A 14,515-nucleotide genomic window follows, 5' to 3' on the forward strand; every position below is an offset into this window, starting at 1 on the left:
AAAAAGTGGAGGCCTTTTGGAATCATCGAAATGACATTATTCAGAAAATTACAGATAAAAAAATCATCATTCTTCCTGGAGATTTTAATGAACAGATTGGTGAAGAAAAAAGATATAAGAAAATAGTTGGAGACTATCCTGCACACAAGAGAACAAACAGAAATGATGTGAGGCTAACAGAACTTTGCCGAGCACACAATTTAATTCTTAAATCCACAGCTTTCAAGAAACTACCACGAAGACAAAAGACATGGATATCCCCAAATCCTAGCCTTGGGGAATTTCAACTTGATCATGTGGCATTCAAGAAGATTTCTCGCAAAGAAATCATGAATGTTAGGGTACTCAGGGGTGAAAACTTTATTCAGACCACTACCTTTCTAAAATTAAGTTCAAAGTCATCCCAAACAGGAAACGCAGCAGGGAACAAATTAAGGGGCAGAAGTACAGTACAGAAAAGATATTAAAATCAGATGAATTCACAAAAGCAACAGAAACCATTCAGACACAAAGCTGGGAGGATATCAAGGAAAACCTCATTACTACAGCCGAACGGATAGCACCTAACATAAAAAGTAAAAAACATGCCTGGTGGTTGCTGGAATGTGATGCCCTCATTGAAACAAGAAAACAAGCATGGTAAAACTGGCAATCACCGAAAACAAGAAAGCAGATTGAATTTCATTACAGTTAAAAAACTGGTGGATAAGAATATAAAAAGGATTAAGAAGACACATGAAAACAAAACTCTCTTCCAAACTGATGAAGAATTTGCTAAAAACAACACAAGAAGCTTTTACAGAACTTTCAAACAAAGGTTATCAAGTTACAAAGCACCCACCAATTTCGAGATGTAAATGGAACCATCGCTCACAATAACACGGAAAATTGCAAAATACTAGCAGGCTACTTTGAGAAACTCTTGAATTGTGAACCCATCCTTGAAAAATTTGAATCCATCCCAAATAACCGTGAGAAGCCGGATTCAGAACCACCAACGACTGAAGAACTACAGAAGGTCATTTCAGAACTTAAAAACAACAAGGTGTCCGGAGAAAACCAAATAGTGGCCGAACTATGGAAAAAGGCTGACAAAAATGCAATTACATCCCTTAAGTGTGTTTTCGATAAAATCTGGAAAGAAGAAGAGAGCCCCACAGAATGGAGAACAGCTCTCATCCACACTATCCACAACAAAGGTTTGAAGACAGACCCCAACAATTACAGAGGAATATCACTGCTGGATATAACATACAAGATTCTTTCGAAAGTCCTTTTGAACAGGGCAGAGCCGCAATTGGACCCGCAAATCGGGGAATACCAGGGAGGTTTTAGAAAGGGTAGATCATGTTCGAAACAAATACTAAACCTCAAAAACATTATGGCATACCAAAAATCAAGGGCAAAGACATACATAATCTCCTTCATTGATTTCAAAAAAAGCATACGATTTGATTGATAGAGAATCTCTATTATCAATCCTGGAAGAAATGGGTTTGGATTAGAAAACAACTAATATTATAAAAGCGACCCTTACAAATACATTTTCGAAAGTTAAATTTATGGGTGAATTAACAGAACCCCTTGAAATAAAAACGGGAGAGCGACAGGGGGATGGGCTCTCACCATTGCTGTTCAATTGTGCGCTTGAGAAAGCAGTCAGAGAGTGGAACACAAATACTACGAGTGGTATAAGACTGGGTTTGCAAAAAGAAGAACCTTAAAGTAAATTGCAAAAGCAATGCTGAACCTCCACATTATACGGGTACGAAAATTTGTAACAAAATTACAGGAAGAGAATCGCTCAGCATAAATTTAGAAACACAGGGGAGAGAGAGAGAGAGAGAGAGAGAGAGGAGGAGAAAAAATCTTATGTGTGAAATTAGTGCAGAAATGTTACTATTCAGTAGAAAAATTCATGAATGACCTGAAAATTTGAGCATGAGAGAGTAAGTACTTAGGATTGTTAATTTTTAAAAGTTTGTTACTTTCTATGAAAAATTATTAATTGCTTAATTATTTAATTAAATACAGTATATTACTTTACTGATATTAAAAGAAAATTTGTAAACCTGTTTTTGTGTTCTGATGTGTCTCCTGTACATTAAGTCAATGCCTTGAAATTGTATGTTATGAGACAATAGACTTCTATTCTATTTTATTCCATGCTGGACTGTAGTCAGGGAACTGTGAGTGTTTATGACAATCATACAACAATTATCTCTATCAGTCAAATTTTATTTACTTCCACAATGCATGAAGCAGTGGAAGTTCTTGAGCATAATTTTATAAACACAAAAATGTGAAACTACTGAATTCATTGATTTGCTTTAAATGGCACTAAAGTAAAACTATTTCACTTTCAATGATAAAGTATACAAACAGCCAATGACAAGATGGCGGCAAGTACAGCTGTACATGATGTTACTGCTAAACTAAATTACAGTGATATAGTTAAAAAGATCGCTTGTGTGAAGTGCAAAGATGAACTTAAAATGTATAGTGAACGTATTTCAAGTTTACAATCAGTAATCTTAGGATTAAGAAGAGAAAATGACAGCCTAAGGCATGCAAATATGGAGCTTAGGTCGAAACAAAGCACGGGTGTACTGCCGAAAGTTAGTAACTATACATCGATGGAATGGAAGACAGTGAACGGCAAATGCAAAGCTTAAGGCGAAAAAATGTCACCTACAGTAAGTAAACCAAGTTTCGAGTGTGAAAACAATTTTTATACCCTTTATTCCGAAAACTGTAGTAAAGTGACTGGATCGAAATATGAGGTAAATTCGAGTGTGTCTATGGAAAACGTTACAAAAAGTAATCTTCACAGCAAAAAAAGTGAAAACTCACACAAAACAGTTAGATTTGCCCTACCTGTGACTCAGCTCTTACCAGAAACCAATAGTGATAAATGTGAAAGTGTGAAATGTGGCAAAAACTAATTTCATAAACTATGCAGTGGAGAAAAAAAAAGGGTAAAAAATATGATCATCAAACCGTCGAAAGAAAGGTACAACATTCTCTTATTAACAGACAGCCATGGCAGAAATTTGGTCAGTGTTTTACAGGACAATTACGAAGATATCCAAGCAATAGGAATAGTGAAACCAGGTGCAAGTGCGAAATCTGTTACTGATGTCGACCTGCAGGGAAACAAGAAAGAAGAGAATGAATATGTAGTGTGTATAGCTGGTGCCAATGACATCGCAAGAAATGAAGAACGAAATTGCCTAGCAAGCCTGGGAAACTTCCTAGAAGCAAGTACATCACGAAACACCATTATTACAACACTGCCTCATAGGTATGATCTCATGTACAATTCGTGTGTAAATTAGTTGATTCGAAAAACAAACATTAAAATGAAACAAATGTGTGCTTGTTTTGGCAAATGTAAAATATTAGATATAGGCAAACTGAAAAGAAGCCTACATACCGTACATGGTATGCACCTAAATTTTGAAGGCAAAAAATTCTTATGTGACAAAATATGGGAAATTATCAAAGAAAAAGACGATTTAAACCGAATTCTCAGTCACAAAGTAGACAATGATGCTTTTTTTTAGAGGGAAGCATAATAATTTAACCCTTGCATATCAGAATGTCCAGTATGTAACTAATAAAACAGAGCAGCTGAGTGTTTACCTAAATGAAACTACGCCACACGTCTTCCTAGCGAGTGAATTGGGATGCAAGGAAGAGGAAGCATATGGTTACAGGCTAAAAAATTACAAACTTATAAACTTGTACTGCAGAAAGACATACAAAAGTGGTGGTGTAGGCACTTATAGTAGAAATGATGTAAAATGTGAAAAAGTTAAATGGATAGATCAAATGGTATTTGAGGTTGCAGCAGTAAACCTGAAGTATGGAAACAACAGCCTTATTATAGAAGCACTGTATAGGTCACCTGGAAGTAACACAGAAGAGTTTCTAAATTGCTTACAGGACTTGCTGGAGGGGACAGCAATGTACAAAAAAACACTTGTTGCTTGTTGGAGACATCAACATAGACTCATTAAATAATAGTGTTAACTATTTGCGCTATATGGATGTATTACAGTGCTATAACTTTAAACAAATGAACTCAGAACCTACAAGAGTCACTGCAAATACGAATACATGTATTGACCAAGTTCTCACAAATGTAGGAAAAGAGAAAGTAAATGCAAACACCTTAGAAAACTACATTTGTGATCACAGAGCCCTTACTATGGAAATTGATGCAGGGAACATAGATGTAACTGAATGTGATACAGTTATATATAAAAGAAAATTTAATTATTCTAAACATAAGATGGCACTAGGTAATGAAAAATGGGAACCAGTGTGCAATGCAACTGAAGTGAATGAAAAATGGAAATATTTCTACAAGTTATTCAGTAACACTTTAAATGAAACCTGTCCTTTAGTTAAAAAAGTAAATAAAGCTGTAAACCATAAAGCCGAGAATCTCCCTTCTGAAATTATTGAACAGCGGGAGAAAATGAAAGATTGCTATATACTTTTTAGAGATACTAAACTACAATATTTCTCAACAAAATATAAACTGCTTAGAAAAACGTACAGAGAGTCCTTGACTAACCTAAAAGCACAGAAATATACATCTGAAATAAGAAACTCGAGCTGTATCAGTAAAACTGCCTGGAAAATAATGCATAAAGAAAGTGGGAAACAGAATTCCTATGAACACAGCAACATTACATTAAAAGAAAATGGTGAAGAAATAAATGACGAAAAAGAAGTGTGTGAGAAATTTATAGAAAAATTTAATACAGTTGGTACAAATGAACTTCATGTCAAGTCACAAAATTTTAGTCTTGGAAAATCTAGACAGTCCTTTCATATCCACGGCATTACTGAGAGTGACGTCCTAGCAACCATATCAGCACTTCGACCAAAAATGTCTTGTGGCTGGGATGACATTTCACCTAAACTGCAGGGATGAATTAGTGAAACCCCTGACTCACTTGATAAATACCTCCCTCAGAAATGGAGTATTCCCTGACCTTTTGAAAATTACTGAAATTATACAAGTGCATAAAAAGGGATTAAAAATGGACACTAAAAACTACAGGCCAATATCATTAACCTCAGAACTAGGCAAATTGTTAGAGAGAGTAATACTAAATCAAGTTGAATCATATTTCACCAAATATGTATTGCATTGTTTCGCCTCATGTCCATACCCGCTAAATTTCATCAACATCGTTTATTGATGCCTGGGAATGTTCCCTTGTCAGAAGTGTCGATCAGCATTAAAAAGACTGTACCCAGTAGCAGTCTCTGAAAAACAGACTTGATCAAGAGAAAATCAATAAGGTTTTTAATTGCTCATGATTCTTATTCACCCAGAACAATGTATTGCACATTCTACTATTGATTACAAGCATTCTTTGATTGTACATTCAATTCAATTATATTTAGAGGCTAAGATGAACCCGATATATCACGCAATATAACTCTACTGCACACCAGGAGTTAGATAAGTATAACAGCCACTTCAAGGATATGCAAACTGGGCATATTTTAATGTCAGCCAATGATAAAGCTGACATCACGGTTCATGCGAGGTATAATATAAAGACAATGAAAGAATGAGAAAGCAGAAATCCACAAGAAAATATTCCAGAAGGATATGGAAATTTCAGAACTGCAGTTCTTAACAAGTGATATAAAGCTAAAGCGTTATAAAAATGCAACATCATAAAATTTTATGGTTCTGAGACTATGTTTACATACTGTGCAAACTATGTCATAATGATAACAATGGAGACAATCTAATCAGTGAGCTAAAAATTACAATTAATTTAATCAATTGTGGATTTATACTGTCTGTATCAACACATGTTCAGCCATTCAAAGGTGCAGGGTTAGCCACAAAATTAGTTGTGGTATTAAATAGCGCGGTAGAAGGAATATTATGTCAATGTACATTTCTGTATGCAGATGTAATACCTGAATACAAACAGCAGAAGCTAAGAGTCATCGACAGACACACACAACAGAGAAAATCTGCTAGTTTTTTAAATAAATGGTTTGTTGAATTAGAGTATATGCACACACATGTGCAAGCACACATGGTCATGCACACATCCATGTCCATACAACATGCCAGCTGGACATGAAAAGTCTTCCTTTCTGCCAGAACTTTCCTTGCTATTTTTATACCTGAATATGAGCACTCCATGCTTGCAACATATGGAAAATGAACTGACATAAATTATCATGGGAAATGCTTCATAACATGAACATAATATTGTGTAATGGTCATAGTATACTACTCTCAAAGTTCATTGAGGATTACTCTGCTAATGACTAACAGCAGCACAGCTGGGAAACCATGCTGAATGTCAATATCTCTGAATTAACAAACTCTTCAAGAATCACAAAATCACAATATGGATTACAGTTTCCAAAATCCTGATGTTCAACATATTTGCAAATTCATGTTTATGTCAACCTCTTTACATTCCATTAGCTTCTGTTACAGATGTTAATAAGTATATAATCTTCTTCTGTCTCACACACAGGTAATTATCATTTCATTAGGTATAGTCTTGAGGCACCACAAATACTAAAATACTGACAGTAATTAACTTTGAGAAGTTTCATTTTAAAACTACAGCTGATGGAAATAAATCAAATGATGGCAAGTATCTCTACAGCATAGTGACAATATATTGCTGGGATCTTGAAAATTTGTATACTTCTCAGACCTTGAGTGGTGCTCTTGACGCAGCCTCTTCTTTCAGTACACTCAAGAATCAGTTCTGACTGAACTCATACAACGCATTTTTTAATGTAAAATATATTTATATCAAAATAAAGCTCTTGACTGTTAACTGTTTAATTATGTGGAATTTACGTGACACTTGAAAAATCCATGATTTTAGATGTGGCTTAATTACTTCCATCTGTAATATATGCTTGAACGGGTTTTTTCACTTACATAATCTTGTTCAAAAGTGAACCATTTTGTGACTTCTGAGCCCTCCTCTTCTTCCTGGTAACACTATACAATATAGCTTGCTTCAAGAAGAAACATCTGAAACAAATGTAAAACAACTGGTGAACTTCCAAAATTGGAATAAAGTATTAAAAATGAAGCCAGGCAATCAATAAGATATGGAATAAATATAGACAGAAGATAGGCACACATGGAGACATCATACAGTCTCAAGAATTTGAACTTTCATTCTTTTTCCTGCAGTAATGAACAAACACACATCCAAAATTTCCGAAACTTAACAGGAAATGGGTAACTGCATATTGTCACCACACCGCTGAGACAGATAATACTTTTTGGGTGTTGAAGGAAGCAACTGGTACAAATAAATGATGACACTATAAATTCAGCAGTCTCTAAGTTTCCTCACACTTATGAAGAAGTTGTGGTTCAGCACACATTAACATTGTAAAAGGTGCAGGGGTCATTGTCAAACAGCCCAAACACTGAACTTTTAGCTTTATTGCTTGTATTTCTTGGGTGAATAAACTGTACTGCACAACTGTACCATTTGCCTATTCATGATGTCTCTTTTCACACATCACATCATCCCTCTCACAGCAGCTGTCATGACAAATTGAGCTGTAGGTTGAGGAACACTGCAGTTGATGAACAGCCTCAGTGACGATATTCCCAAACTCTACTGACTTCATGGTGGGAGGCAGGAAGGGACAGATGGAAGAGAATTTTATCATCTTGGGTGAAGTGAATGAGATTCATATGAAAAAGGAGAGAGGAGGAAAAGTAATTTTTATTGTATGTACTTATTCACATACCTCACAAGACATACTAGCTTAACAGTTGACCATAGGATATCAGCACCATCAACTGTATTTCAGAGACTGCATGTTATGCACACTCTCTTTCAGTACATCGAGATGCTCTTCTTTCATATTTGTTGCCTTTGTAAGAGCTTTACCTTGACTTGGCAGCAAATAAAACTGCACAGAATAAGATTAGGAGAAACAGCTGATAAGTACATGGGACAACTTTTTTTTCCTCTATCATTATCACTTCTCTTTTCCGTCTTCTCTTCCCTTTCACCAATGAGCCTTTAAAATTTTATATTGAATACCCCAACATTAAATTTCTGATTCAACATCCATATGAAGCATACCTCCCCTCAATTCACAATACTAATTACACAAATGTCATTTCCTTATGAACATTAAGTTTTTCATGAAAATATTCATTTCAGAGGGAAATACAAAAGTCAAATAAGATTTTCCCCAAGCCACATCCACACAACACCTCTTTTCTCAAGTACAAGCAAGTATGGACAGGTGAACAGCGAAATAGGCATCAAAACTAGCCACACACATAGAATGAACACATCTTCACTATTGTCTGCAAATACTGCCCAAGTGTATTTGCCATGTGCATTTGCACTTCAGTATGTGCTGTGTTTATTGTTGTAAAAAAAAGAGAGACAAGAAGAAGCCGTGAACATGTCATGGGGTAAAACACAGACACCAGTCTTTCTCAGTGAATTTCTTCGATTAAATCTTATTGACAGGCAAGTGACATCATCATCATCTTGAAGCAATGTTTAGCACACTTCCTACTTGCTTCTACAGGGAAAGGTGAACTGTAGGAAAATTGGCTACACAGCATCCAAGCAACATTTTAACACTCAGCTGATAAACTACAAGATTTCATTGAGTTACAGTGGCATAAAATTAAATCAAATTTTTTATATTACATAATATGCCTCATACAATCAAAGACTGTGACATAGGTGACTTGTCAATTTTAAGACAAACATAGAGACTAATCAAATAATCTAAGGTGACAACACATTGTATTACTTTACATAGTTATCATTTTTTTAAATAAATCTACGGTTGAAATACACAGGGTGATTTTTTACACAATGTACGAACTCCAGGGACTGATCGATGGGAGGGTACAGAACAAAAAAAGGTCTAATGAACTTGTGTCTGGAAGTGCAAGATTTACACACTAGAGACCATTTATTCAATCATACTTTATTACAGAGACTGCAGTCTAATATGCGCTGTACTGTGCATCCATAGTTACACTATGCATGGTTTCCTCCTAGAGGGTGGTACTGTTCCTCACACTTCATGCCCTAGTGCGCTCTCCTGCCATAGTAATAGGTAATGTTGTGTTTGATTCATTTCTCTTGCTGACTCGCCTTGTAGTGAATGTGATACAGCGTTGTGCACAATGGCTCCGTATTTGAATCGAGAGCTTGCCGACATGGCGTTTACCTGCGGAAACACAAATGGCAATGGGCGGCGGGCAGCAAGGTTTTATCAGGAAACCAATCCCCGCTGACAACAACCACAGTATTCAATGTTTGCAACAGTGTTTCTCCGACTGTCTGAGATACAGTCATTTCAGGAAGCAGGGAATCATGAAGGATGTACCCGAATCATTTAAACACCAGACTTGAAGATAAATGTGATTAACACTGTGGAAGGTGACCGCCATGTCAGTACCAGGTAGTTGGCCCGCCAGTACAGGGTAAGCCAGATGACCCTGTGGGACATTCTGCAGAACAATGATTACTACCCTCACCACTTACAGCATTTGTAGCACTTACTAGTGACGGTCTTTATACACTGGAAGCAGTTCTGTCACTGGTTTCTTCACCAAGCAACCACAATTGTGGGATTTGTGTCATCCATCCTATTCACACGAGGCCACCTTCACGCAGAGTGGTATCTCCCAACTTTCATAACAACCATCTGCGGGACAGTAGGTAGAACCCCCATGGTATGACGATAGTGAATCAGCAAATCATCAGCATTGGTGCAGCCAGAATGTGTGGGACAGGATAACTGGGATCAGTCCTGCTACACAATGGTGCTCCAACCCAATTCACCGTTAACGTCTAGACGCATCTCAATCATGTCTTCCCTTGTCGATGGATCGAACATGTGAGACGGAACACGCTATGGTGCGTACAAGCATGCATTGAGGCACATGGAAACCATTTTCAACACAAACTGTAATTGTGGCTGCAGGGTACAGTATGTATTACACCGCAGTCTCTGTAACACTGTATGACTGAATGAATGGTCTCTAGCATGCAAACCATGCATTTCCGGACATAAGGTCACTTGATCTTTTTTGTTCTGTATCCTCTCTTTGAGCAATTCCTTACATTCTGCTCATGATTTTGGTTGCCAACCTTTAAAAAACATACAGTAAACATTGTGTTTCATCAACTCTAACATTCTCAACATCTGCCCTTAAAATACGCCTGTTTTCAATAAATGTATGTCATAAGTTTCAACTTTTTGGTGGATCTCATAGCTAACACTTAATACTTCGCAAATAAGAAGTTATGGTAATTGTTTCACAATAGCATTTCCAAATTTCTCAAACTCCGACCTTTGCAGAGCTTTGGTAAGTATGTCTGCCAGTTGTTGTTCTGTACTACATACTGTATCTCAAACAAGCCTTCCCCACATCGCTTCTCTGTATTACTCACTAGTGGAGTTTCACAGTTATATGTTTTCTTCGTCTAACTAAATGTCCTTATTCGATCATTTTTATAACACTTTGACTGTCCACACGTAGAATGGTCTTCACTCCTCTTTTGGTTAGCTCTTGTAGTAGATTTTTGATGAATTTTATTTCCTTGGTACACTCTGCTGCAGAAATGTATTCTGCTTCAGTTGATGATGTAGTTATTACACTCCATTTTTTTGAAAAACCAACTACTGGGAACACAGTTCATGTCTCTTTATGCATTGTTTATAGCTATCATCTCAATACAGATTTAGATTAATAGAATCATATTCTTCTTCTTCTACTACTACTACTACTACTACTACTACCACCACCTTTTTATAGGAGAGTCCATAATTCTTGGAATCTTGTAGGTATGTCAGGGTCCTCTTGAAATTTTGGTAGTCCATTTTCTTTGGGTCTTCAGCGAGGTTGCTCTCTCAACAAACAATGAATCCTGGATCTGGTTTGCTTTTCCACGACAAATACAAAAGACTTCCAGTGGCTTCATGATATGGATCCTCCTGATTTTCTTTACTTTTCTTCTCCCTGAAGCGAAAGACGTCTTCAAGGCCTTGCTGTCAGCCACAATGAAGTTTTCCAGTACAATCTTCACATAATATCCTTAATGAACAAATATCCCATTCTCTGTCCTCATTGTCTCCATACATAAACATATCTGGATTTTCTTTTCAAAATATTTCTTAAAGTTGTTCAGTATGTTTTAAGTTTCCTCGAATTCTTTTCCTATTATGATGTAATCAACATGAATAGCCATGTACATTTCTTCAGTTACATAAATCAAACAACGGAAAATCCAGAAGAAAAATGTTCAGTTTTGGAAAGAGATGTAAGTCTGATGGAGCCGTATCAGATGAATAAGGCGGGTGTGGCAACAATTCAACCTTAGTTCATGTAATTTTGCCATGGCAACAGGATATTTAAGCAGGCGCACATGATCCAAAGTCAAGACTCGTGACACCCATCTTGCAGATAATTTTTTCATTTTTAATTCTTCAGTTAAAATGTGGTATACCCTTCCACATGACATGTGGCAAGCATGAGCAATTTCACGCACTTTCAATCGGCGATTCTTCATGACCATTTTGTGCACTTTTGCAATGATTTCTGGAGTAGCGGTACATCTAGGTCGACCACTGCGTGGATCATCATGTAAGCTCTCCTGACCAAAGTTGAATTCATTTGTCCACTTGGCAACAGTTGAATATGAAGGAGCAGAGACCTCAGTGTATTCTGGAAATCAGCATGAATGTCCTTTGCTTTCATACCTTTCTTTTCTTAGTACTTAATTACTGAAACACCGTGAAGAAGGTCGCCTGCAATAGGGACCAAAACACTGGTAGTTTCATATATATTGACAACATTCTGTGAACTTTTCAAACCATCCTCATAACAATATTACAAGAAGGAAAGTTGCTACTCACTATACAGCGGAGATGCTGAGTCGCAAATAGGCACAACAAAAAGACACACACAATTATAGCTTTCGGCCATTAAGGGGTGTGTGTGTGTGTGTGTGTGTGTGTGTGTGTGCGTGTGTGTGTGTGTGTGTGTGTGTGGTGTTGACGAAGCCTTTAACGGCCAAAAGCTATAATTGAGAGAGTTTTTTTGTTGAGCCTATCTGTGACTCACCATCTCCGCTATATCTTCAGTTACACATTTGAATATGCACCAATCTGAATAGGTTATTTTCGTATGTTTAACAAATGGTTCGGATGGTTGTTATTCTGATTTAGTATAACATTTAAATAGCATTTTCACTCAATATTCTCACAAAACTTTGTTAATTTTATTTATTTATTTATTTATTTAAAGCTTTAAACTGATTAAATTTCAAGATTTGGTCATGTGATCAAAAACACTCCTACTGGCTAAAGCTCTAATGACGTCACAGGCTAGGAGTAAAAGATGAAGCTATACGTGTGTTATAAGTGTATTAGCTGAAGTTTCTAGTGTTTTTCTGTACTTTTGCTGTGAATAGTTTAGGTATTTAGCGGTGGCAAGTGAATTTATAACTTTTAAGTAACAATGGAAAGGAATTTTTGATAGCTTATAGTGGAAACTTTCTGAAAGTCGATGCTTTTATAGTCACCCAGTTTTTCTAAAAAAACTCACGATTTCCATGTTACTTAAATAAGAAATGTGAAAATTGCATCACATGGCAAATGGAACACAAGTATTGTGACACAGCAATAAGTCACAGAATTTCCCTAAAACTGAGGGATTCTGCAGCAGGTTCATTTGAGCGGACCAGGCTGAAAAGGTTTTCCAGGGTAACTTGTGGAAGCCTGCACAATAAAAACACAGTGGAAACTTTTTCATTCTGAAGATACTTCTGATTGTTAATTGCCGTGGAAGTTGCCAGAAATACTACTGTTCTCGAGGTATCTCTTTTTGCAATTTTTAATAACACTTATGGGGAACTGCGGAGCACCATCATGTTAGCCTTAAGCAACATTACATATTGCTTGCAGTTTTTCAATTTCTCCAGGTCATTAATTTAAACACCTGGAAAATTATGTCTTATAAATTATTCGGTTTGCGTGGCAGAATTTTAAATCTGTTGCTCTACTGCACACTTCACTGCTGCTGAAGCACTGTGATTTGAAAGTGCTCAAGCAATTTCCATTTCAGTATAATGCTCTGTCTTATTACATTTTCTTGTAGGTTCCTAACAGTGTTCAAATTTTCTCTTTGTCAAAATCATACAGCTTTAGAACTGGCTCAATAGAGACAGTTGGAAGTAGCAAATTGTTGTCTTCAGTGAGTTATTTGGGAAGAATAATGTGGTCAGAAATTGTTAAGAGGTTTCTCAGAGTCTTCAGAATAAGAGCTTCACAAGACATGAAATACGGTTTCTTAACACTCTCCTTGTGATTCACTCAAATTGATTAGGGGTTAAAGAAAGATAAAGTAAACTTAAGAAGGCAGCAGTATAAAAAAGGAACTTGGTCCAAATAAGGATCAAGTTTGCAAACATTGCAGTAGAAGTCCAGCACGCCACCTATTCGCTACAAGCAACAACATGTTCATTTGGAGTGTTTACTCACATCAAGCTGATCCTCGCACAAATAAACACATGTAGTGACCATCATCTCATTTGGATTTCTACAAGCGAGTTGCAACCATGCTTTATGCATATGTTTTGGAACTTGCAAAAACAATTTTTCAGGAGCCTTTATAGATGTGTTTATATAACGTGGTACTGCACACCATTTGTAACCCATTTTCCGAAATGTAAATTGCAAAACAAGATATCACTGTGAATGAGCTTTATGACAGTAAGAGCGTGCTAGCCAGTGACATCACAGGAATCACAAGACGAAAACTGAGCTCAATAAGCATTTGTATACAGAAATTACAGAAAAAATTGTTTGAAATACCAGATGGTCACAAAGTGCAGGTATTCACAGACGGCCAGTGAGTATGTAATTATCACATGGAATAAAAACTTAGCAGACATACTAGTGTGTTAATGTAGAACCAATTTTGCTGGGAAAAAATTAGTTCCAATTTTGGCCACCAAATGCAAATATGGCACTGTACAATGTTTGCATGACGATATGGCAGCCACACTGTCATCTGACAAGCCATAACGTGTGTGAACACTATGGCTATCAAGAAAAGATACCACTCACTGTTAGTGAGACTGTTTTATACGAATGGCAGAGTGAGTGGGTCAGAGAGTATTGGTGACTGACTGGTATGGGGAGAGGTCCAAAGTCGTTAAATGGTTAAAAGAAGGTGACAAATTCTGAATTTGGATGGATAGATTGATGGGGTTAAAGGGACCAAACTATGAGGGCATTGGTCCCTTAATCCTTTGTGTGTCAAGTCGGGAAAAATCTCCAGAGAAGGACACAGAACACAATGTCCAATGACTCGACTGTATCCAAGAATCAAGAAAGCTAAGAGATAGAAACAAGAAAAATTGAGCAAGGGGTAGAAAGGTGGAGGTGGGAAAGTTCTCCCACCCAGAAAACAAATTGAGACTTCTGGGAC

The 14,515-nt window shown here is 36.7% G+C and overlaps 1 long non-coding RNA gene across 1 annotated transcript in view; it reads right to left on the bottom strand.

The window, feature by feature from the left end:
• Positions 1–14,515, bottom strand: part of LOC126236009 (uncharacterized) — a 110,072-nt gene that overhangs the window by 60,515 nt on the left and 35,042 nt on the right. Inside the window, exon 3 of the long non-coding RNA XR_007544861.1 lies at positions 6,953–7,048. This is a non-coding gene — a long non-coding RNA (uncharacterized LOC126236009). The remainder of the gene's footprint in view (positions 1–6,952; positions 7,049–14,515) is intronic.

The sequence above is a fragment of the Schistocerca nitens genome, chromosome 2 (assembly GCF_023898315.1).
Source record: "Schistocerca nitens isolate TAMUIC-IGC-003100 chromosome 2, iqSchNite1.1, whole genome shotgun sequence".
NCBI classification, from domain to species: domain Eukaryota; kingdom Metazoa; phylum Arthropoda; class Insecta; order Orthoptera; family Acrididae; genus Schistocerca; species Schistocerca nitens.